A 19,223-nucleotide genomic window follows, 5' to 3' on the forward strand; every position below is an offset into this window, starting at 1 on the left:
AAATATTAAAATAAATACCAAGTTAAAAATATCGTTATAATAATATCACAGTAACTATTATAAATAATTATATAGAATAATTATATTCTAGCTAATTAAACGAATGTAATGATTAGGAATATTATATATTATAATAAATAATATATTTTATTTGCGTAAATATGTGTAATATATATATATATTCTTTTATATTTAAGGATAAAACCCATACAATTGTTATAGTTATGCACGATCAGTTGTCCATTGTCGAAAAACAAAATTTTCAAAATGGGGTGACCATGTGAATGTATCTGACTTAAAGTTTAGTACGAATATAGAATACAAAATTTGACTTTTGTGGTTGTTGTATTGCTTATTCGAATAATAAAACCATAACCATGCAATCCTAAAGCAGCTGCAAAAGACTTAAAACGGTTACTTTTTTTATTTTATTTTTTTGAAAATATTTTATTTGCAATGAAAATAAATAAACTACATAATGGATATCTTTTATTATACACTGTTGTGTTACAAACGTTTGTAAGCGGTTAAAAAAAAATCAAATTAGAACGAATAAAATAATTCAAGAATCCTGAAAATCCAATGTACAAACCGATCAAACGAAATGCATGAAATAAGGTCGGAGACAATAATGAATAAATAATAATTATAGTTAGATTGTATAAAATAATCATAAATAATATTCTCTCAGGGCACAAGTAGAATAAACAACAAAAAAAGTGAAACTAGAGAAACCAATCACAAAGACGAGCAACACGGGAAATACTTTATTGTTACTCAAAAAAAAAAGTTTGATACCCCGTCGTATATAACAATTTTACTGTATATCACCATATTCAATTATATTATAACGGCGAGAACAATGATTACAATATCCTTATTACACTGCAACTCCGACCGAGATCATTAGAGAATAATAATAATAATTTGTTCGGTTCCAATAATATTGTGTATTTGGATAATATAGTAATAATTTATAACCAAACTAAAAAAAAAAAATCTTTTTATTCTTTACTACTTATGTCTGCGGACGTTAGTTATGAATTTTCTATAGATGTAATGTTCAAGATTATGAATCCGCGGTTGAACTACATTGTTATTTATTTTCCCAATGTTGCATCGGTCCAATTTGTTGTCGATGTTCGTCTCTACAACGATTTTGCATCCATGACTACCATTGTATTAGACACATTATTATATTATGCATACAGTTATTGATTTGAGCAAGCTGTGTAATAATTATTCGACAAGTCGAGTCTTCCGGACAGAAGTAATTTATCTAGGAAATTCATAATATAATAATTGATACTGACCAGTCAGTAATTATTATATTGTTATTAACTAGTCTTTCCAAATTCCGTTTTATCAGTATATTTTATTTCAGCCAGTAAAATTATTTGTATGAACATTATCATAATCATAATACTTAAATAATAATATTTTGCATTATAAAGCTCCTGTAGAAATTATAATACGCAACCAAATATGTTTGACGATTAAAATTTAAAATTAAAATAATATTTATAAATAATCAAAGTGATTTCAATAACGGCGCACAAACTATAATTATAATGATATGATAGGTACTTTGAAAGTAGCATTTTTTGTTCGTATTGTAAAATAACGTTTAGTAAACTATACTAATTTAGTAGGTGTAATATAAATAATAATTGTCAAGCATTCAACGTTATAACATAAAAAAAAATAGTTTAAAATATTTTTAGGGATGCTTCTTTTATTTTATTGAATTTTAAATACACATTATAATAACTTTGGAATTCTAACTAATCAAGATGCCACAACATCGGATATAGAAGCATTAGAATTTTTAGGTGTAGTTATAATCACAGTTTTTGTATTTTGGACTCGATATGGATGTCTTGTATGAGTATATCCAGTAGTTTATGTTAAAAAACCAGATTCTGATCCTTTTAGTTGAAGCTCATGTAAAACAGTCTGGAGTTTATGTATATTTCAGTCAAGGTATACGTTCTAATGACTGCTAATGGATTGCATAATATGCAACGACTAAGTGGTGAATATAATATAATATATATATATAAACATAATAAAACGATAAATATAATAGGATTCGATCTGAATTGAGTTAAATTTTAATAAATTATATGCATATTATATTATATATATGTGGAAATGCATAATATTATTATAATTGGGCATATAAATACATATACATAATGTAATATGATGGCCGTTTAAATTTCGTTCGTGTAAACTGCAGTTAACCGACTCGTTTTATGGGTTTATAACGAATAATTTGTTTGTGTAGTTAAGTTGAGCCGTTTAATTTATTTTCTTGCAAATAAAATATTATCTTGCGCCATTTGTCAAGTAAATTGCATCCCACAATTGCGTTTAGATCTAAGCGTTATAATAGTAGTAACAGTGTACTTAAGTTTTGTATTTTCTTAACCTCTACAGCAATAATTAAGTCTACTTAATAATTGAATTCAATTCAGGAGTTATAAAATCTAACCGAATCGAAGTACGAGTACTTATACTGATCATATTTTAATTCGTGATATTGCATGCAAAATCACTAATTGGACGATTAATCAATGATTGTTACTTGTAAATGTTATAGTTATGAATTTATGTTTTATAGTAATGAAAATAAAAAAGAGATTTTTAAAACAAATTTTAACCAGAATTTATTCTCTGCTAATATCTACAACACATTCATAACCTTATCATGTTATTTTAATATAATCGGTTTTGTTTGTACTAAACCTCTAAATTTAAATAAATAATTTACATTTTCTAATTATATTTCAATTATTTTTATTTTAAAAATGTAGGATACAGGATCATAAAGTTTATATGAATCGAGATTTGTTTTGTTTTTTAACATGAATTATGTACCTATAATACAGTTAATCTCTACTTCGATTATAAAAAATAAAAAATAAAAACGTCCAGCGAACATAATCGTTATTGCAGGGTATATAATATAATATATATATATACATATTATTGTTTATACCATGTACCCAATAATGACATTTCAATTTATTACTCTACATCTGAACTTGAAATAAGTTATTTCACCGTCGTTTTAACCAACGAATCAAATTTTAAATTAAAAATGTATTGTTTCATATTATTAAATAAAATAGAAGATAATCGCACGTCGTAAAATTTAGTTTATCACAGTCGGCAAAATGTGATCTGCAGACACGGATAACGTTTCACGTGTCCAATAAATAATATACTATAATGACTTAGCTTTATACGATTTGCACTAATATAATATGGTGATGACATTATGGTATATATTGTCTAGGTGTAAATAATAATATGGTAAACTGTAGGAGGGTCTTCAAGAGGGTGCGAGTAAACGGAAACGGTCGAATGATACGACACATTTCGAAAATAGCTTCCTCTCCCGCGGGACTTATACTATTAAAATATATATTGTATATTATTATACCTTTAGACACTTATGGGGTGTATATAAAGTGTAAATAAAATATGTGTGTCTAAATATTTATATATATATATATTATGTGTGTTAAGTATAGTATAGTCGCATATATATAATATTATAATAATGTACACAGGCGATTGAAAAGCGTCTATCGTGTTATTGTTTTACCAACGTCTCATGCAAATCGACCCTATATCCTTTTACCATGTCGTCCTCTTTCCCCGGATGAGCTCTCCCACCTGTTGCCTTAACCACTGATGCCACACGAGAGATTTGTGTAACACGAATTCAACACGTACTCTCGTATGACTATGTATAGCTTAGTATACACACTCCATGTAACATATACTTTACATACCTACTTAATTCTAATATCAAACAGTACCAAAGGTTGAAACATATTGTTTTAAACTATAGGTGCATATTATCAGCAGAACTTGACTTAGTATTAGAATAATAAGCAATATTATCGATAACATTACGCCACCATACGTCATTGCTAGAACTATCGCACGTTTACCTATCACAGGACCATAGTCACTGTCCCACTTGGCATAGGTGTATTACTTTTCCTCTGCAGCGTGTGTAAGTCTCTCTATGACCCATCTTTAAACACTCTTTTAATATACCTTTAAACGCATCTTGCATTCGTTCTATATTATGACAAAGTTAAGCCATTAAGATATACATATTTTTGGTTACTTGACAAAATATATAATAATAATCCTTCGTCCTGCTACATATTCATGCAATCGTAAGCATGTATGTGACTCCTAAGTAGTATCGTTTTATCGTTTGTTCCGTGTATTGATATTGGATTATGGGCAGACTAAAATAACATGTATAACATTTTATTTCAATATTCAATCAATTATATGCGGTAAAATTAAGTGTTAAATTAAGCGTAGGAAATTATTTATACCAAAATTCTCTTATATTGCCATGTTTGGTATATATCTATCATTAATACACTGTATCAGAAATACACAAAAAGTCTTATAGTTACTACCACGTAAGAGCTACAGTACTAACTATGAAAATGTGTAACATATGTTTTATTTAAAAACATGAATAAGTCTGACGAGAGTTAAAAGGTCACTTTGCTAAGCACAAAGTAGTTAGGGCCAATTTGGGTCAGTACCATAATGGTACTATAATGCACGTCACATCGTTCAGTCATCCTATTGTTTTCAAAGCTGGCTGAGAAATCTGCCCAGAAGTGCACTACTGACTATTGTAAACGACGCGACGCCATATGTGTAATAAACTATATTATATTTTTTACGAACATCCACTGCAGCAGCATCACGTAGAACGTCTAAAACAGTAACAGAGGGAAAACATTGGGTGACTTTTCAACTCACGGGATGTATATATAAATATATATATTAAACTAACATAATGATACTATCATATTATAAGATTGTGTGTATCAATCATTTTTATGATAAATATATTTTAGGGTATTAAATAGTATTATTCTTTACAAAAATGTATTTATTCAACACTACATTTTCAAATGTAGTAATATTCTTATTTTTTTCCATTACCTATTATCAGTTACTATCTAGTAACATCAAAAATATAAATAAATATATATTATAGCAATAGCAATATATATATATATATATTATATTATACATATTATTCCCAATAATAAAATTCGTTATAAATATGAAAGAGTAGCATAATATTTTTAGTTCCTGTATAAACTATGAAGTAAACTTACTTAATATAACCTACCAAAATATTTAATAATTTATCGTTGTTTAATAACTCTGATTAATTATTTGAACTTAACTTTCTACGTATTCACTTAATTTTAATTAATTTAAAATTATTTATGTAAAACGGAATAACTTCCGTAATAAAGATTATTATTATTATTATTATTATTACTTAGTAGCAGTAGAAGTAGTAGTAGTAGCGTATAATATATAAGTAGAGCGAAGTATCGAAATTGAACCTGTAAATCTACGGAAAGGTTGAATCGATTGCAATCTCGCTTCGCAATCTATGATGTACGGGTATAATAATAATTGCCTGCCATCTTTACAAAATATATTATTCTTTTTCGTCGTAAAAAATAAAATAAATGGGAAATGGATAGGTACCCAAAGTTTAAGTTTAAAGCGTGTACATAACGTTATATGATAAATTATTAAAACTACAATGCCTAGCTATATATATATGTTCGTTCTATCTAAGCGTTAAAAAATGGAATATTATAATATTATATCGAACCACGGCTAGAGTGGTCCACTAAATTTGTTTGCCTGTGTGGGCTTAAGTACATATTACTCTAAATGCGTATACCTTATATACTTAGACGTCAATAGTAGTTAGTATATAAACGCCCAGCGGCGCCGCGCTTGAGTATCAGCACTTTGTGTTTTCGACGAGGATCGTGTGGAACCGTTGAAACAATCGACGTGTCTTCTAACGCTCATCGGGTCGTGCAGAGCGGCGGGAAACGGGTGCTCACGCGAAGTTTGCTTCTAGAGATTGCACCGCGTTTCGGCGAAAAACGTTATTAAACCTCCAGGCGAGTGCACTGTTTTCGATGCTCAGTAAATATAATAACACTATACATATCATTATGCGCACACAGGAATAATATATCTGGGTCAAAATTAAATAACGTAGTGTATACAGTCGTTGCTACAACGGTGTATTATTTATTTGTTTATTTGTTTATCATAGACGGGTATAAAAAAATCTTTTGTTCCAATAATGCGCATATATACATATTTTTTAACTTAAATATTAGTCGATAAACAATAATTTATAATAATTGTGTGTATAATAATGTTTTAATAATATAGAACTCATGAAAAACAATAAAAACGGAATAGAAATAAATATAATTATTATTGACTATAATAATAAAGAAATCGAATAACAACTACATTTAAAGCTAAATAATATATTTATATATTGTACCTAAATAATAAATCGTTCGAAAATGTATTATGGCATAGCAGGTTGATAAATTGCAGTACGATAATGTGACTATCACGATTTGAGTTGTCGACCATCGCTTCGCAATATTATTTACGTATATAAGTCGATAAATAGTTATCTCTTTACGGCACTGTGGGATACACACAATCCCACCAAAAAAAAAAAAATAAACCCATCCGATTCGGTGCAGGGACAAAATAGCATACCACCTAAAAAAATTATTTTTTTTTTATTTCCAGTCGTCTGTTGGTTTAATTTAAGAAATACCTATGGTATGTTTTCCATTATATATAGCTAATGCAAATAAATTCTTAGAAGGCTAAAATTATTAAATATAATTTTATTTATTTATTCAAATTATTATTTCTAAATATTTATTCTTAAAACCTAATGTTTAAGTTTTCTCTTTATTGAATCGATCGATTTATTTGATTATTATTTCATTTAAAAGTATCTAAACATCCATTATAATATGTCCCAATGTATGGCGTGCAATAACTTCAGTATTCAAAATACTTCTATTTGTAGTAGACACTGACGGTGGTACGCGTACTGTGCAAATTCGTCTATATTGTTTAAGTTTTAACTTGTATCAAGGTATCCGGATTATTTTATTTTAACTTGTTATTTTATCATTTGTTTATATTTATATACATACAGATAATTAAGAGAATTGTTAAAGTTAAATAAATAGGTAATTAATTTGTATGAAGTGACCGAAAGGAATAATTATTATAAGCAGTATCTAAAATATATGACCCGTTTATTACACAGTGAGATTTACGCTGTCCTACCTCTGGTAACTTCCTAAGATTAAGATTTTAAGTTTTTTTTTTTCTAAAACCTATGTTTGGATGTATTTCTAAATACAAAACATTAAAAAATAAAAAATAAAAAAATAAATGTATGTTTGTGCAACACTTGTATAGAACATACTCAAAACCTAGTGCATGAATAAGAAATAACACTTACAAGTTACAAGTTTATCTTTAGTACTACTTATGCAAGTGCTATGGGTCAAAACTCACAACTATTGCATTAAAATTACAGATTTCTATACAATATAAATAACCAAAAATCTTGTAAAACATAATATAGAAATTTACGAAATGACAATTTTTTTTCTCTTTCCTATTGAATATTATATTATATACTTCGCAGGAACGGTCATTAATATAACAAAAAATATACAATTAGGGACTAAAAAATTTAAATAGTTGATAATTAATTATTTAATATTTCTTGGTAGACATTTTAATGAATTCGAATTTTTTGATTATAACAAGACGGGTATTTATTTTTAATGATAATGCGTGTATATTATATAAAACAAGTTGAAATGATAAGATCAAATCTATTTTCGGCAATTATTCAAATAATTTGATTTTAGCCATTGGAATTATATAAACGCAACGATCATCTGATAAACAATAATATAATGTAAAGTAAATAATTGTAAATAATTTGCATACAATGCAATTTTTTAATGACATTTTAAATAAATAAATATTGTACAGACTTACAGAACCCAACATGGTACTAAAATTATGAATTATTAATCATTATGTGGATCAACATTTTGGAACGTTTTTCTAACAATATTAAATTTTTCAAATACCTTAAGCACATTGCTTAAAAAAAATCGTTATTGGAATGGACAGAGCCATTCTTACAGATATTTAACTACTGCAGTAGTATTTACGCGGGCAAAATAGCATGTAGTCGAATACTTACAATTTTTTTTTTTATTTCTGTGATACACCAATGTTAATTTAGTTTTTATCTCGTTTTCCATTTCACAACCGCATAATATGGCCATTTAGTGCGCTCGCCTTTTTATATTATAATATTATATACTGCCCTGCTAAGCAAAAGTGCCGTAAAACTCAATTTCTTATTTTTGAGAAAAATGAATGTTTGTTTTTTTAATTTTATTATAACTTTATTATTTGTTATCCCAATTAATTTAGAATAATACATATTCACCTTTATAGTTTTTTTGACGAGGAATGCAATGAAATAATAAAATAAAACTTTTATCCATATGTTACATGAATAAAAGTTATTTTGATGTTATTACTTAGAGCCATAAGCCGTAAATATACCACTATTTACTAAATAAAAACACCGTAAGTCAATTTTACGGCATTATTGCTTAATAATTATAATTGTCTATAGATATAATTACTTGAACTAATGGCCGTAAATAATTTTATATTTATTATGATAGATATTATATCTTGGTTAGTAGATACTATAACTTGGGTAGAACATAGAAATATTAAGCAAAAATGCCGTATCTATCAAAATATTTACGGCGTTTATGCTTAGTAAATGTATGATACGGCGTTCTTACTTAGTAGTTCTAATTTTCTTCGTTACATACGGCGTTCTAAATAACGTTTTATGTGTTTGTAGCCTATTAATGTGATTTTGGGGGTATTTTTTCTACAGAGAATGTGTAAAATGTGTTTACCGATCAGATGCCGTATCTATCTAATTTTTTTTTTTTTTCGAGTTACGGCACTTTTGCTTAGCAGGGCAGTATACATAGATGTGTACTTTATCGATTTCAACTCATACCCATTTCCTAATAGCTTTTCGATTTATTTTAACGCGAATGAGGTTCAAATAAACAATATATATATACGCTGCAGTGACACCGTAGTTCGTTTTTCTTCGATCTGAATTCGTGTAATTATAATATTGTATACGAACAAAACTAGTAAATGCTTTGTCCTATAGGTAGGTATTTATCCTCGTTCAATATAACAAAAAATTGTACTATATATATATTCTTTTTTTTTTTTTTTTAATAAACGATTATCTGGATCTCAAGTGAAACCCATTCCAAAATCCCATTTATTCCGACGACTTTTCATTGTCTTTGAAGTTTTTTTTTTTTTTTATTAACAACCTAGCTCTATGTTTGTTCATCGCAAACAACACGATGCGTTTAATAGTTTGAGAGAATCAAATTTCCTGATTATACGTGTATATATTAATGATGCACTACGGCCAGCGGATGTGAAATCGATTACCAGATTAATTTATAATCTCAACTTGTACCGATAACACGGCATTATCAGATCTAAGACCATATCGTTGACATCTCTAGGGAATGATCTATTTTCCTCGTTGTTGCACACCAAGCCTCTCGAATGTTCTCAGTGGATGTATAATCGTTTTCAAAATTAATAATCACGATAAAATAATATCACGAGAAAACAACTATAATTCGTTGTTGTCATTCGTCAGTCGCCAAAGACACAGCTCATAGCGTAGTCTATTATATTATTATTATTATTATTATCAAGCCATCTAACGGTATGCTTATATAAACATATGTGTAGTATAAGACTTACACGACCGTAATATTTTTTATAAAATAAATATATATTTTTAATTATTTATCAAAGTTTCAAAATCGATGGTTATAAGCTTATTTTCTGAGCTTATATTTTAGATATTTCATCACAATGTGATTGATTTTAAGATTTTCCTTGTACATATCACATGTATGGATTATTTTTTTGCTGATGAGGAAAAAGTGGGTCAGACTTATATGTCCTATTCTGGATTAGGTGTTAATTATTTCATCTCATATTTCTAATGTTAGGAGAAAATTCATTTTCGCAATGGAATATTTATATTTCTTAATTATATAGTTTACTTTATTACATTTTCTTGTCGATGTTTCCTTTATTCTTTAAGTATTTTGGATTTGTAATTGATTTTATTGTGGTCAAAAATTCATTAAAGCGTATGAGGAAGCCTGAATTAAAAAACAAAACGGTTCTTAAAGCTTTGTTTATGGTATATATCTCAACTGTATAGGTATACCTACTATATTACTGAGTGAAGTTGAATATTTATTTTGCTCTAGCCTCTAGTTAATATAAACCAGCTATACATTAATTTTTAGACGTGTCAGTGTGTATAGTAGGTATGTATATTGTGTGCTAGGTAGATACAGGGCCCCCACATACAATTTCGGGCCCCTGTACTAAATGTTTGACCGGGCCCTTTATAAGACTTCCAAAAATACAATTTACCATCTATCACAATTTTTGGAAAAATATTAATTTTTTTATTATACCACGGGCCCTTAAAATAGCCGGGCCCCTGTACTCAAGGTCCATCAGCCCCCCCCCCTTGTGGGGGCCCTGGGTAGATATATGTAGAAAAATGTTTCCAAGAAGATATTTTAGATAACTATGCATAACTATGCATGATAACTATGTTTTGCGTTTAAAGTGATTAGTAAGTTGATTATTAATGTTTAGAGATCAAAGTGAAGAGAGGGAAGTACAATGTATTTTGCTTAATGTTTGTGTACAATATTTGGAAACAAACATTTTCATTAATACTTTTGAAATTTTAGAAAATAGTAGGAATGCCATTGAATAATTTAGTGGTTGTGCACATATGGTATATGGTTCGGTAGATTATTAATTTTTGCTATAGGTATATTTAAATATTAAATTTTGTCGTCTTGATTTAAATGGCTTTCATTACACAAAATACTTACGACAGAATTTGTCATGAAAGCTACATTTGTTTAAAATTAGTGATAAGTCTAACTTTATTTTTTGAAATTGAAACGAACTCTAAAATATTTTTACGAACCCGAACCGAACCAAAACTTTTTATTTTTACCGAATTGAATCAAACCTAGCAACATTTTAAGTCAAACTCGAACTCAATATTTTTTTATCATGTACGAATAAAATCAACCATAATTACAATTAAATGTTGAGTTTTCTTATTACCTATACCACATTTTATATCAACGCACGGAAAATTTAAATAATTTTTTAATTATTTTACATAGGTACAGTTGTAGGTAGGTACACAATAAATAATAGTAAATAATTAAAAAAAAAAAAAAAATATATGTATACAATATACATATATTTATTTTTAAAATATTATTATCAATTAATAACTATAGATTATAATGTAGAAATATCAATTTTTCTACTGGTATAAGACTAAGTCTCTGTCTAGTTTACCAGACAAGATTTGTACAAATATTTAGTTTTTGAACAACTAATTTGTGGCTGAAAAGTTTGGTTCAATAAATATTTTTAAGTTCGATTTTTGAACAATAAAATATGTTTGATTGTAGTTTGGTTCAATATTCGAACTTATCACTACTAAATATATACATTAGTTAAAGAAGGATTATAATATTTTTAGGACAATTAGTTTTGGTTGAACAACAAATTGTAGCTAAACAGACGATTAACGAAAAAAACAAGTTATTTGTGTATTAGGTATAATAAATTATTTAGTTTTCTATTCCCAAGTATTATTTCTAAGTATTTTGTAATTTGAATATTTAACTTACCACTACTAAATACATACATTATTTTAAGAAGGAATAAAATAGTTTTTGGTAAATTAGTTTTGGTTGAGCTAAAAATTGTAGCTATACAAACGATCAACGAAAAAAACAAGTTATTTGTGTATTGTAATGAATCATTTAGATTCCTATCCCAAAGTAGTGTTTCCTAGTATTTTGATTATTTGAATATTTTATTAATATTTTATTTTGAATTTTTTTAGGTGGAGTCACCAACTTATAGTTTGTCATTAAACTGTAGGCCTAGGATGTGGACATTATTTGAGAGAGCCAATATTGTAAGTTCATAAAATATATTACTAATATATGGGTTTTATTATTTTTATTAAAACTGTTGCATTGCATTTTGGGAGAAAAAAAACTTGTAAAACCTGATTCTGATGAACTGCTAGAAAATGCATCAAGTAATGGCTGAAGAAAACAGATAGTAGTTAATTTATGAGCCATTACAGTAAAAAGATAATATATTTAACGTTAGTTGCATTTTTTTAAAATGTTATTTTATAATAATTTGTATATAGCAGTCATCGAATGAATCAAATTTGAATAAGTATGGTTCGTGGAAAATGGATATTACATATTTTTTTTTTTACTAATAAATATATATATATTATAATACCAACTAATTATAACAATATGGATACAAAGGACTATAATACGTAAATAACCTATGTTATGATATTATTCGAGTGAAATCGCTTCGCCGTTCAATTTATTCGATTTGGTTACTATATAGCAGCGTAATGGCTTCCGATCTACACGTATAATTCGCATGCGTATTAAAGTCGCCTGCTCATATCCCTAATACTATTATAATGCCTTTTGATCGGATAGGATTTTGCGTGAAATTCGGTCTCACATTGTTGCGTGTAGCAATAATTATAATATATATCTGTAATGCAACAATGGTAGGCATTTCGTGATTGATAGATAAACGAACGTGCTTGGGTTCACAATGCATGCGTGTTTGACGGATCGATATTGTACATTAATTTATCTGAAACCGTAAAACCGCTCCGGGACATTCGTTAATGTGATGGAAATGACAATAATATTGTGTCTTTTCATCAAAAGTTATCGTCACAACGCCATTTCACTAATTTCAAAACTTTCGACTTTGGAATATCGTCAAAGTTGAATTTTAAACGAGTTAATATTATAAAAAGTGTTAAGTGTTATCAGTAGGGCAAGGTTGTTGTTGCGGTAAATAAATAGTAAAAGTGACTGTCGTATGATACTTAAAAATATCAATAACTGACTTTAAAATGTTCATCAAGAAATTACAAAGTTTTGTTGAAAATATTTTTATTTTTATTTTATTTTCCAAAACAATAATATGCTTTGAATAAAATGCAGGCTATAATATTATATACATTGGCGATCTATACGTTTAATTTATTTAATAAACAAACCAATAACGAACACAATAATAATCCAATACAACCATTTAATCCGCATTCTGAGTTATTACGTTTCTTATTAATTCATTTTTTATTATTACGGTAGTAGCATAATAAACAAACTGAAATAACTAAAAAAGCAAAAACAAATTGGTTTTTTGGAATCAGAATGACATGAAATGATTTTATCTATAAAAATTAGATTTCTATCTCATACATAAAAAAAGGCATATGCTTTAAAATCCTAGCCCTATTAATAACCTATTTACATACTCGTATCTTATTTTCACATTTAAATTAAATTATTATTTAATTTAAAACGTCATAATAAACATCTATCTTCTCGTCATTTAATTGATCAATAAAGTTTTCCATTTTTAAATTTAAATATTCTTTTATTTTAGAATCAATACACTTTTTACCATGAAAAACATGTCGATGAGCATTGAAAATAAATTAAATTACTTGCTGTAAAATTTTCGGGTAAACTTTAATAATAATTTTATTTTTTCACTTTGTAAAATATTATTTATCTATATTTTTTCATAATTTATAGAAAATTACTGATTCTCCATATAAAATTGGTGATAATAAGTTTAATTTTTTTTAAAGTTTATTATTATTAATTTTTTTTTAAAATAAAACAACATAATCGGGTTAAGTTTAGAGAGTTAATGAAGAATATACTGTATAACATGATTGCTATATAAATATATAACTATATATTTTTAATATTATTCAAATTTCAATGTTACCTTTATTTGATAAAATAATTAATAATTACAGGTATTATTAATTTTAAAGTCTAGCAGACGGAAAATAATATTTTTTAATTATTTTTAATTTTACAAAATTTTTTTGAAATATCAATAAAATTATAATGTAATTGTTGAAAAAAATACCGACAATTGCAAAATAATATGGTAAACATTTTTAGATTTTATTTTGTACTTGCATGAAACGAATTTAAAATCCACTTAGCAACAAATCCAAACAATAAAAAAAAAGGTTCGAATGAAGCAACTTCCATTCCCTAGTTACCAGATTATCAAGGTCTATAATTACCTATTTACGCTGTTATTTCGACGGTATCGAAAATTTTAATCGCTATGTTCTTAAGGTCTATATTAATATAAAATCAGTTGATTTTTTTTTTCATCATACTTGGGTATTATATACTTTGGATTACAAATATTTATAACCCAATAAGCTCAGTGTCAGCAAAAAAAAAAAAAAAATGAAAATGAAAATGACTGAGGCAACCGGAAGCTGATATAATAAATCATTAATACGAAGACTGTATGAATGCGGAGAAAATTCGATTACGTACATATTACCAGTTAAGTACATTCCGTAGTATATTATACAGATTATAGATACCTATACGTATAAATGTAAAAAATTAACCAGAAAATCTCAATCATTTCTCTCTAGCTTAAGCTTAATAGCAAAACAAATAATAATTTAATTATATGTACATAATAAAAATATTTATAGCTCGTAAAATAGCACTCAGAGTGCTCTGCGATACACATACACCTGTCAGTGTACTGTTTCTAGATGCCCGTTACCCTTTCAGGTTCATCTAAATTATTTAACGTTTTCGAGATGATGAATATTATATTAAATAATAATAATAATGAAAAAAATATATCTATATAGTAGCAGTATTCACTAGCGACGGACATTTCAAACGACAATAGCATAAACATATTATTATAATAGCCGGGCGTGCACGATGTTACAATACAATATTAGTCCGATCAGTGCAAGTCATCATAATCAACTACCCTTGACGCGGCGCGAGACTCGTTGGAGATTTATGAAGGACTCGCGAGTCCAAAATAACACATAATATTACAGCATCGTCTGTATTGTAGAGACGTCGTAGTGCGGTATATTGTTGTGCAGGATACGATATACTTACGTAGTAGGCGGATTTAGCCGTATATACATATTATTATTATTCTAATGATTAATAATATAATATACAACAATACGTATAGCATTTAACGTTTATTACGGCGTATAGTTGATGATATTAAGTTTGCCGCACTCGTCGGGTACACACGCGTATAATATACTGTATTCTAAAGTTGTACGCTCACAGGCGACCGTGCTTGAACAATCATATAATAATATGATATTTTTCGTATACGTAGGTAGGCATTATGTCTGTATTTATGTGCCTATCTATGTATCGTCGCGTATACATTCAGTCGGTACTACAAATCACATTTACACACCACTCGGCGTCATGAAGTATACATACCTATATATATATATATTGTTATATGGTTATGTATATCGCGCCGAACCGCGTACACTCGTCGCTTGTATTTTTATTTTTTATCATTATATTCATCCGTCCGGGACTCTTTTCGCTTCGTTTAACCACCGCGCTAATGGCAACCGGAGCGTTCCACCTGTAATGCCGTTATTTAATATTATATTATGTACCTACCTACTATATTATATTTTATAGTCATGTGGGCGCATGTATTGTTTCAATGACGTACATAAACGGTAAACAACGCAAAATCCAAAAGCTTTTGTCTCCGATATGCACGTGTATTATAATACTCTAATGGGTCTTTTCACTTTCGCGTTGAAAAATTCCAGTGCCAAACTGTATTATATCCTTATCAAGTAGAAGCTATAAATAAAAAAATAAATATTAAAAAAAAAAAAAAAAAAACCGAAAAAATTATTATGTTCAAAAATCATATAGAAATGAATTCAATAAAACTATACATGGATACAAAATTATATATCATTATTATCGTTTTGAATTTCATAATATGCGTGAGGGGATTTCCGAAAAATAAGATGAGAATTAAAATCCACCCATCATTTGAGAAGGCTTAAAAAAATATGATAATGCAACAAATTAAAAAATAACAACTCGGCAGTTCTTGTACGTGTTCAAAATCGTGTTGTACAGATTTTACCCATTTAATTAATCCTAAACTTTTGAAAATCGGTTAAAACATTATTTTTATAAAAACGTTTTACATTTAAGAACTTTAATCTGCTTTTTTTTGGAAGAGGAACTGTAGGAATCTAAGAGCAGACAGTAAGGAGATAACTTTTTATATTTTTAAATTTATATGACTACTATGTAGTTAAATACTTACATAAAACAGTATTCTAAATTTAAATAGTTATTTGTGTAGTTAATTACATTAAATTAAGAAATTTAATATCATGAAATATGGATTAGATAACTGAATAGATATTTTACATGTTGATATTAATAGCTTTATATTCTTGTTATTCTAAAGTTATATGACAATAAGAGGTGATAACTATGTCATAAGTCATGATAAGTAAGGTCACGTGATTTGAGACAACCTTTATTCTCAAAATGTTCTTAGTGACTTCGTTGATAATAAAACTACTTATGCACCATTTGGTTTAGATCAGTCAAAGGGTTCATAAGATTATGAGGAGCAGATAGACAGACATTTAATTAGATGTATACAATTCAGTGTAGTTATCATATTGATTATAATTCCTTTGAAGAATTCAATATAATATTATCTTGAATAGATTGTCAAGTATATAGAAGTTATTTCTAGAAATAATTACACAATGACATTCACTATTTCAATACAAACTTAATACCTACTCAATTGACAATAGCATATTGAATTTATTATATAAGTATGTGTTTTGCAGAAATTTGACTAACTATTAATTATAATTTATAACTTATAAACCTATACCTATTTGAGATTCTGAGTGGATCAATACAAAATGTTACTGAATATCTTAATTTAAAACATTTAACTACTTATATAATAAATTTAAAACCGTTAACCCTTGATAAAAAAAATATTTATGTTCATACTATATATTATAATATATAGGTATATATACCATAACTATATAGTGTATATACATTTTATACATTAATTAATAGATAACAATAACTTTTACGCAATAATTTTCCGAGTTATGTCTTGTGATTTGGTAATGCGTGAGTAGGAAAGAGGATCTACTATTTATCTGCTTTCATTTTATCCAGAAAATATTTTCAAAGATCGAGATACACATTTACAACGGAGGTATTATAATGAATTAACAATATAGTTATGTTAATTCTGTTTTACTGATATTTTGTCCACGACGAGAGATTTTATTTTCCAAAGTTCACTATTTGCATAAATGTTCTCGCTGAACCACTATAGAATAATATTTCGTCACTTATATAATAATAATATGTATTATTTACTTAATTATAATATGTCTAAACCAATAAACACAATACGCATGCGGCTTGTAATACACAATATGCAGGCCAAGATTATAATGTACAATAGAAGGCTGCACATTATTTCAAACCGAGTATGATAATGATTATATAATAATATATATAAGTATTAAGATATTATACGAGTTTATATAGACGTGATGTGATGACGATATTATGATAACGACAGAATTTAAATTTCATCGTTTAACCTCTTATTTTTCGTTTTAGATTCACCGCCACATTATACAGTGACTGTTATATTATAGGCACGGCATTGGCTGCATCTAAAATGTGGGAACCCGACAGGAACTGCATCGAAATTATAAGCTTAAATCATATACTATAATATAGTATTTGAAAAATCCATATAAAATTATTATTTTAATTGGGATGAATTCTATAATATTATTGCATTACAAAGTTGGCTGTGAAGAAGTTAATTTCAATAGTACTATTATTTAAATGCTTGTACTATTTTTAATTAAGTTTTCATAACAATATTATGTTATATTATACCTAAACTATTGAAACATTTATTTTTATTTTGGATTTTTCTTTTTTTCACACACATCGTGATATTGTTATATTAAATTAATGTATATATTTTTTTTATCGTATGTACAGAACAATTTATAAAACACTACACGTGTGGCGTGCTACGTTGATTTTTTTATGACCTATTAAATATGACAATTCAAAATTAATTATAATAATATATATTGTGTGCTATACGGAATTATAGCAGAGGGTCGAACGTCCCAAATATTCACGATAACTATCCACTTCATATAAATCGATAATATACAAACAAAGCGTAAACAGTGGGTAAAACAAATCCCTGAAAGTATATTGAAATAAATAAATAAAAATAAAAGCTGAATAGCTGGGGTCTGATTTAAAATATTATTATACTATCGAGTTCCGAAAAAATAACAGAAAAAATTCGTACAAAAAAATTTAAAATAAACATAATATTATACTATTTATGCTAAAATGTATAAACAATACAAGTGGTACTTTTAAACTTTTATTGTCATGAATATTAATACAATACAATAACACGTAAAAATGTTTATTTTATTTTCGTTTGAATAAATAATGCAAGTAATCAATAATTATAAGTTATGTATTTTAAATACCATATATAGGTATTATCTATTAGTATGTTGAATTTATCTTTTAATTAAACTGCATTACCAGTTATTTTTAAAAAAAAGAAAAAAACTATGTCTTGTACTATTGTGATGTTTTTTAAAGTAGTTTTAAATATTTTAAGGAGATTTTTGTTTTATTAGAAGTTGTCACTTTGACTAATTGATTCATAAACGGAACGAGACTTATTAATTGCGCAAAGCTGATTTTAAGATGTATAAATTAATATTTAATAACTTTCAGTCAAATGAGACTTCTTAAAATCAAAGTATTCAGAAGAATTTAATGAATTAGTAAAATAATTAAAAATAATAATGATTTAACTTTAAAAAATGAACTTAAATTATGCTAATAAAGTTTTTTTTCAATTTTCGTTTAAAAATTAAATGTATTTAAAATTTGTTTCAAGTATACACACACACACACACATACTTATTCTGCTGATTTTTGATTTTCTGACCAGTATAATAAATTGTTATGTTTTTCTTTCGGAAAACCCTATATTAACCCACAAGGTTTAACAAACAAACTTTGCTATTTATCGATCCTAATGACAAAACATTGGAAAAACGGATGAAAACCATTGCAATTTGTGGAAACTCAGCCAACTAGAGGATGTTTTTAAAAAAACAA

General features: G+C 27.1%; 1 protein-coding gene across 1 annotated transcript in view; it reads left to right on the top strand.

Moving 5' to 3' along the window:
- LOC114126862 (uncharacterized) overlaps positions 1–19,223 on the top strand; it is a 261,745-nt gene that overhangs the window by 43,987 nt on the left and 198,535 nt on the right. The window contains exon 2 of the mRNA XM_050197114.1: positions 11,984–12,058. The gene's annotated coding sequence lies outside the window, so the exon portion shown is untranslated. The remainder of the gene's footprint in view (positions 1–11,983; positions 12,059–19,223) is intronic.

The sequence above is a fragment of the Aphis gossypii genome, chromosome 1 (genome assembly GCF_020184175.1).
Source record: "Aphis gossypii isolate Hap1 chromosome 1, ASM2018417v2, whole genome shotgun sequence".
Taxonomy (NCBI): domain Eukaryota; kingdom Metazoa; phylum Arthropoda; class Insecta; order Hemiptera; family Aphididae; genus Aphis; species Aphis gossypii.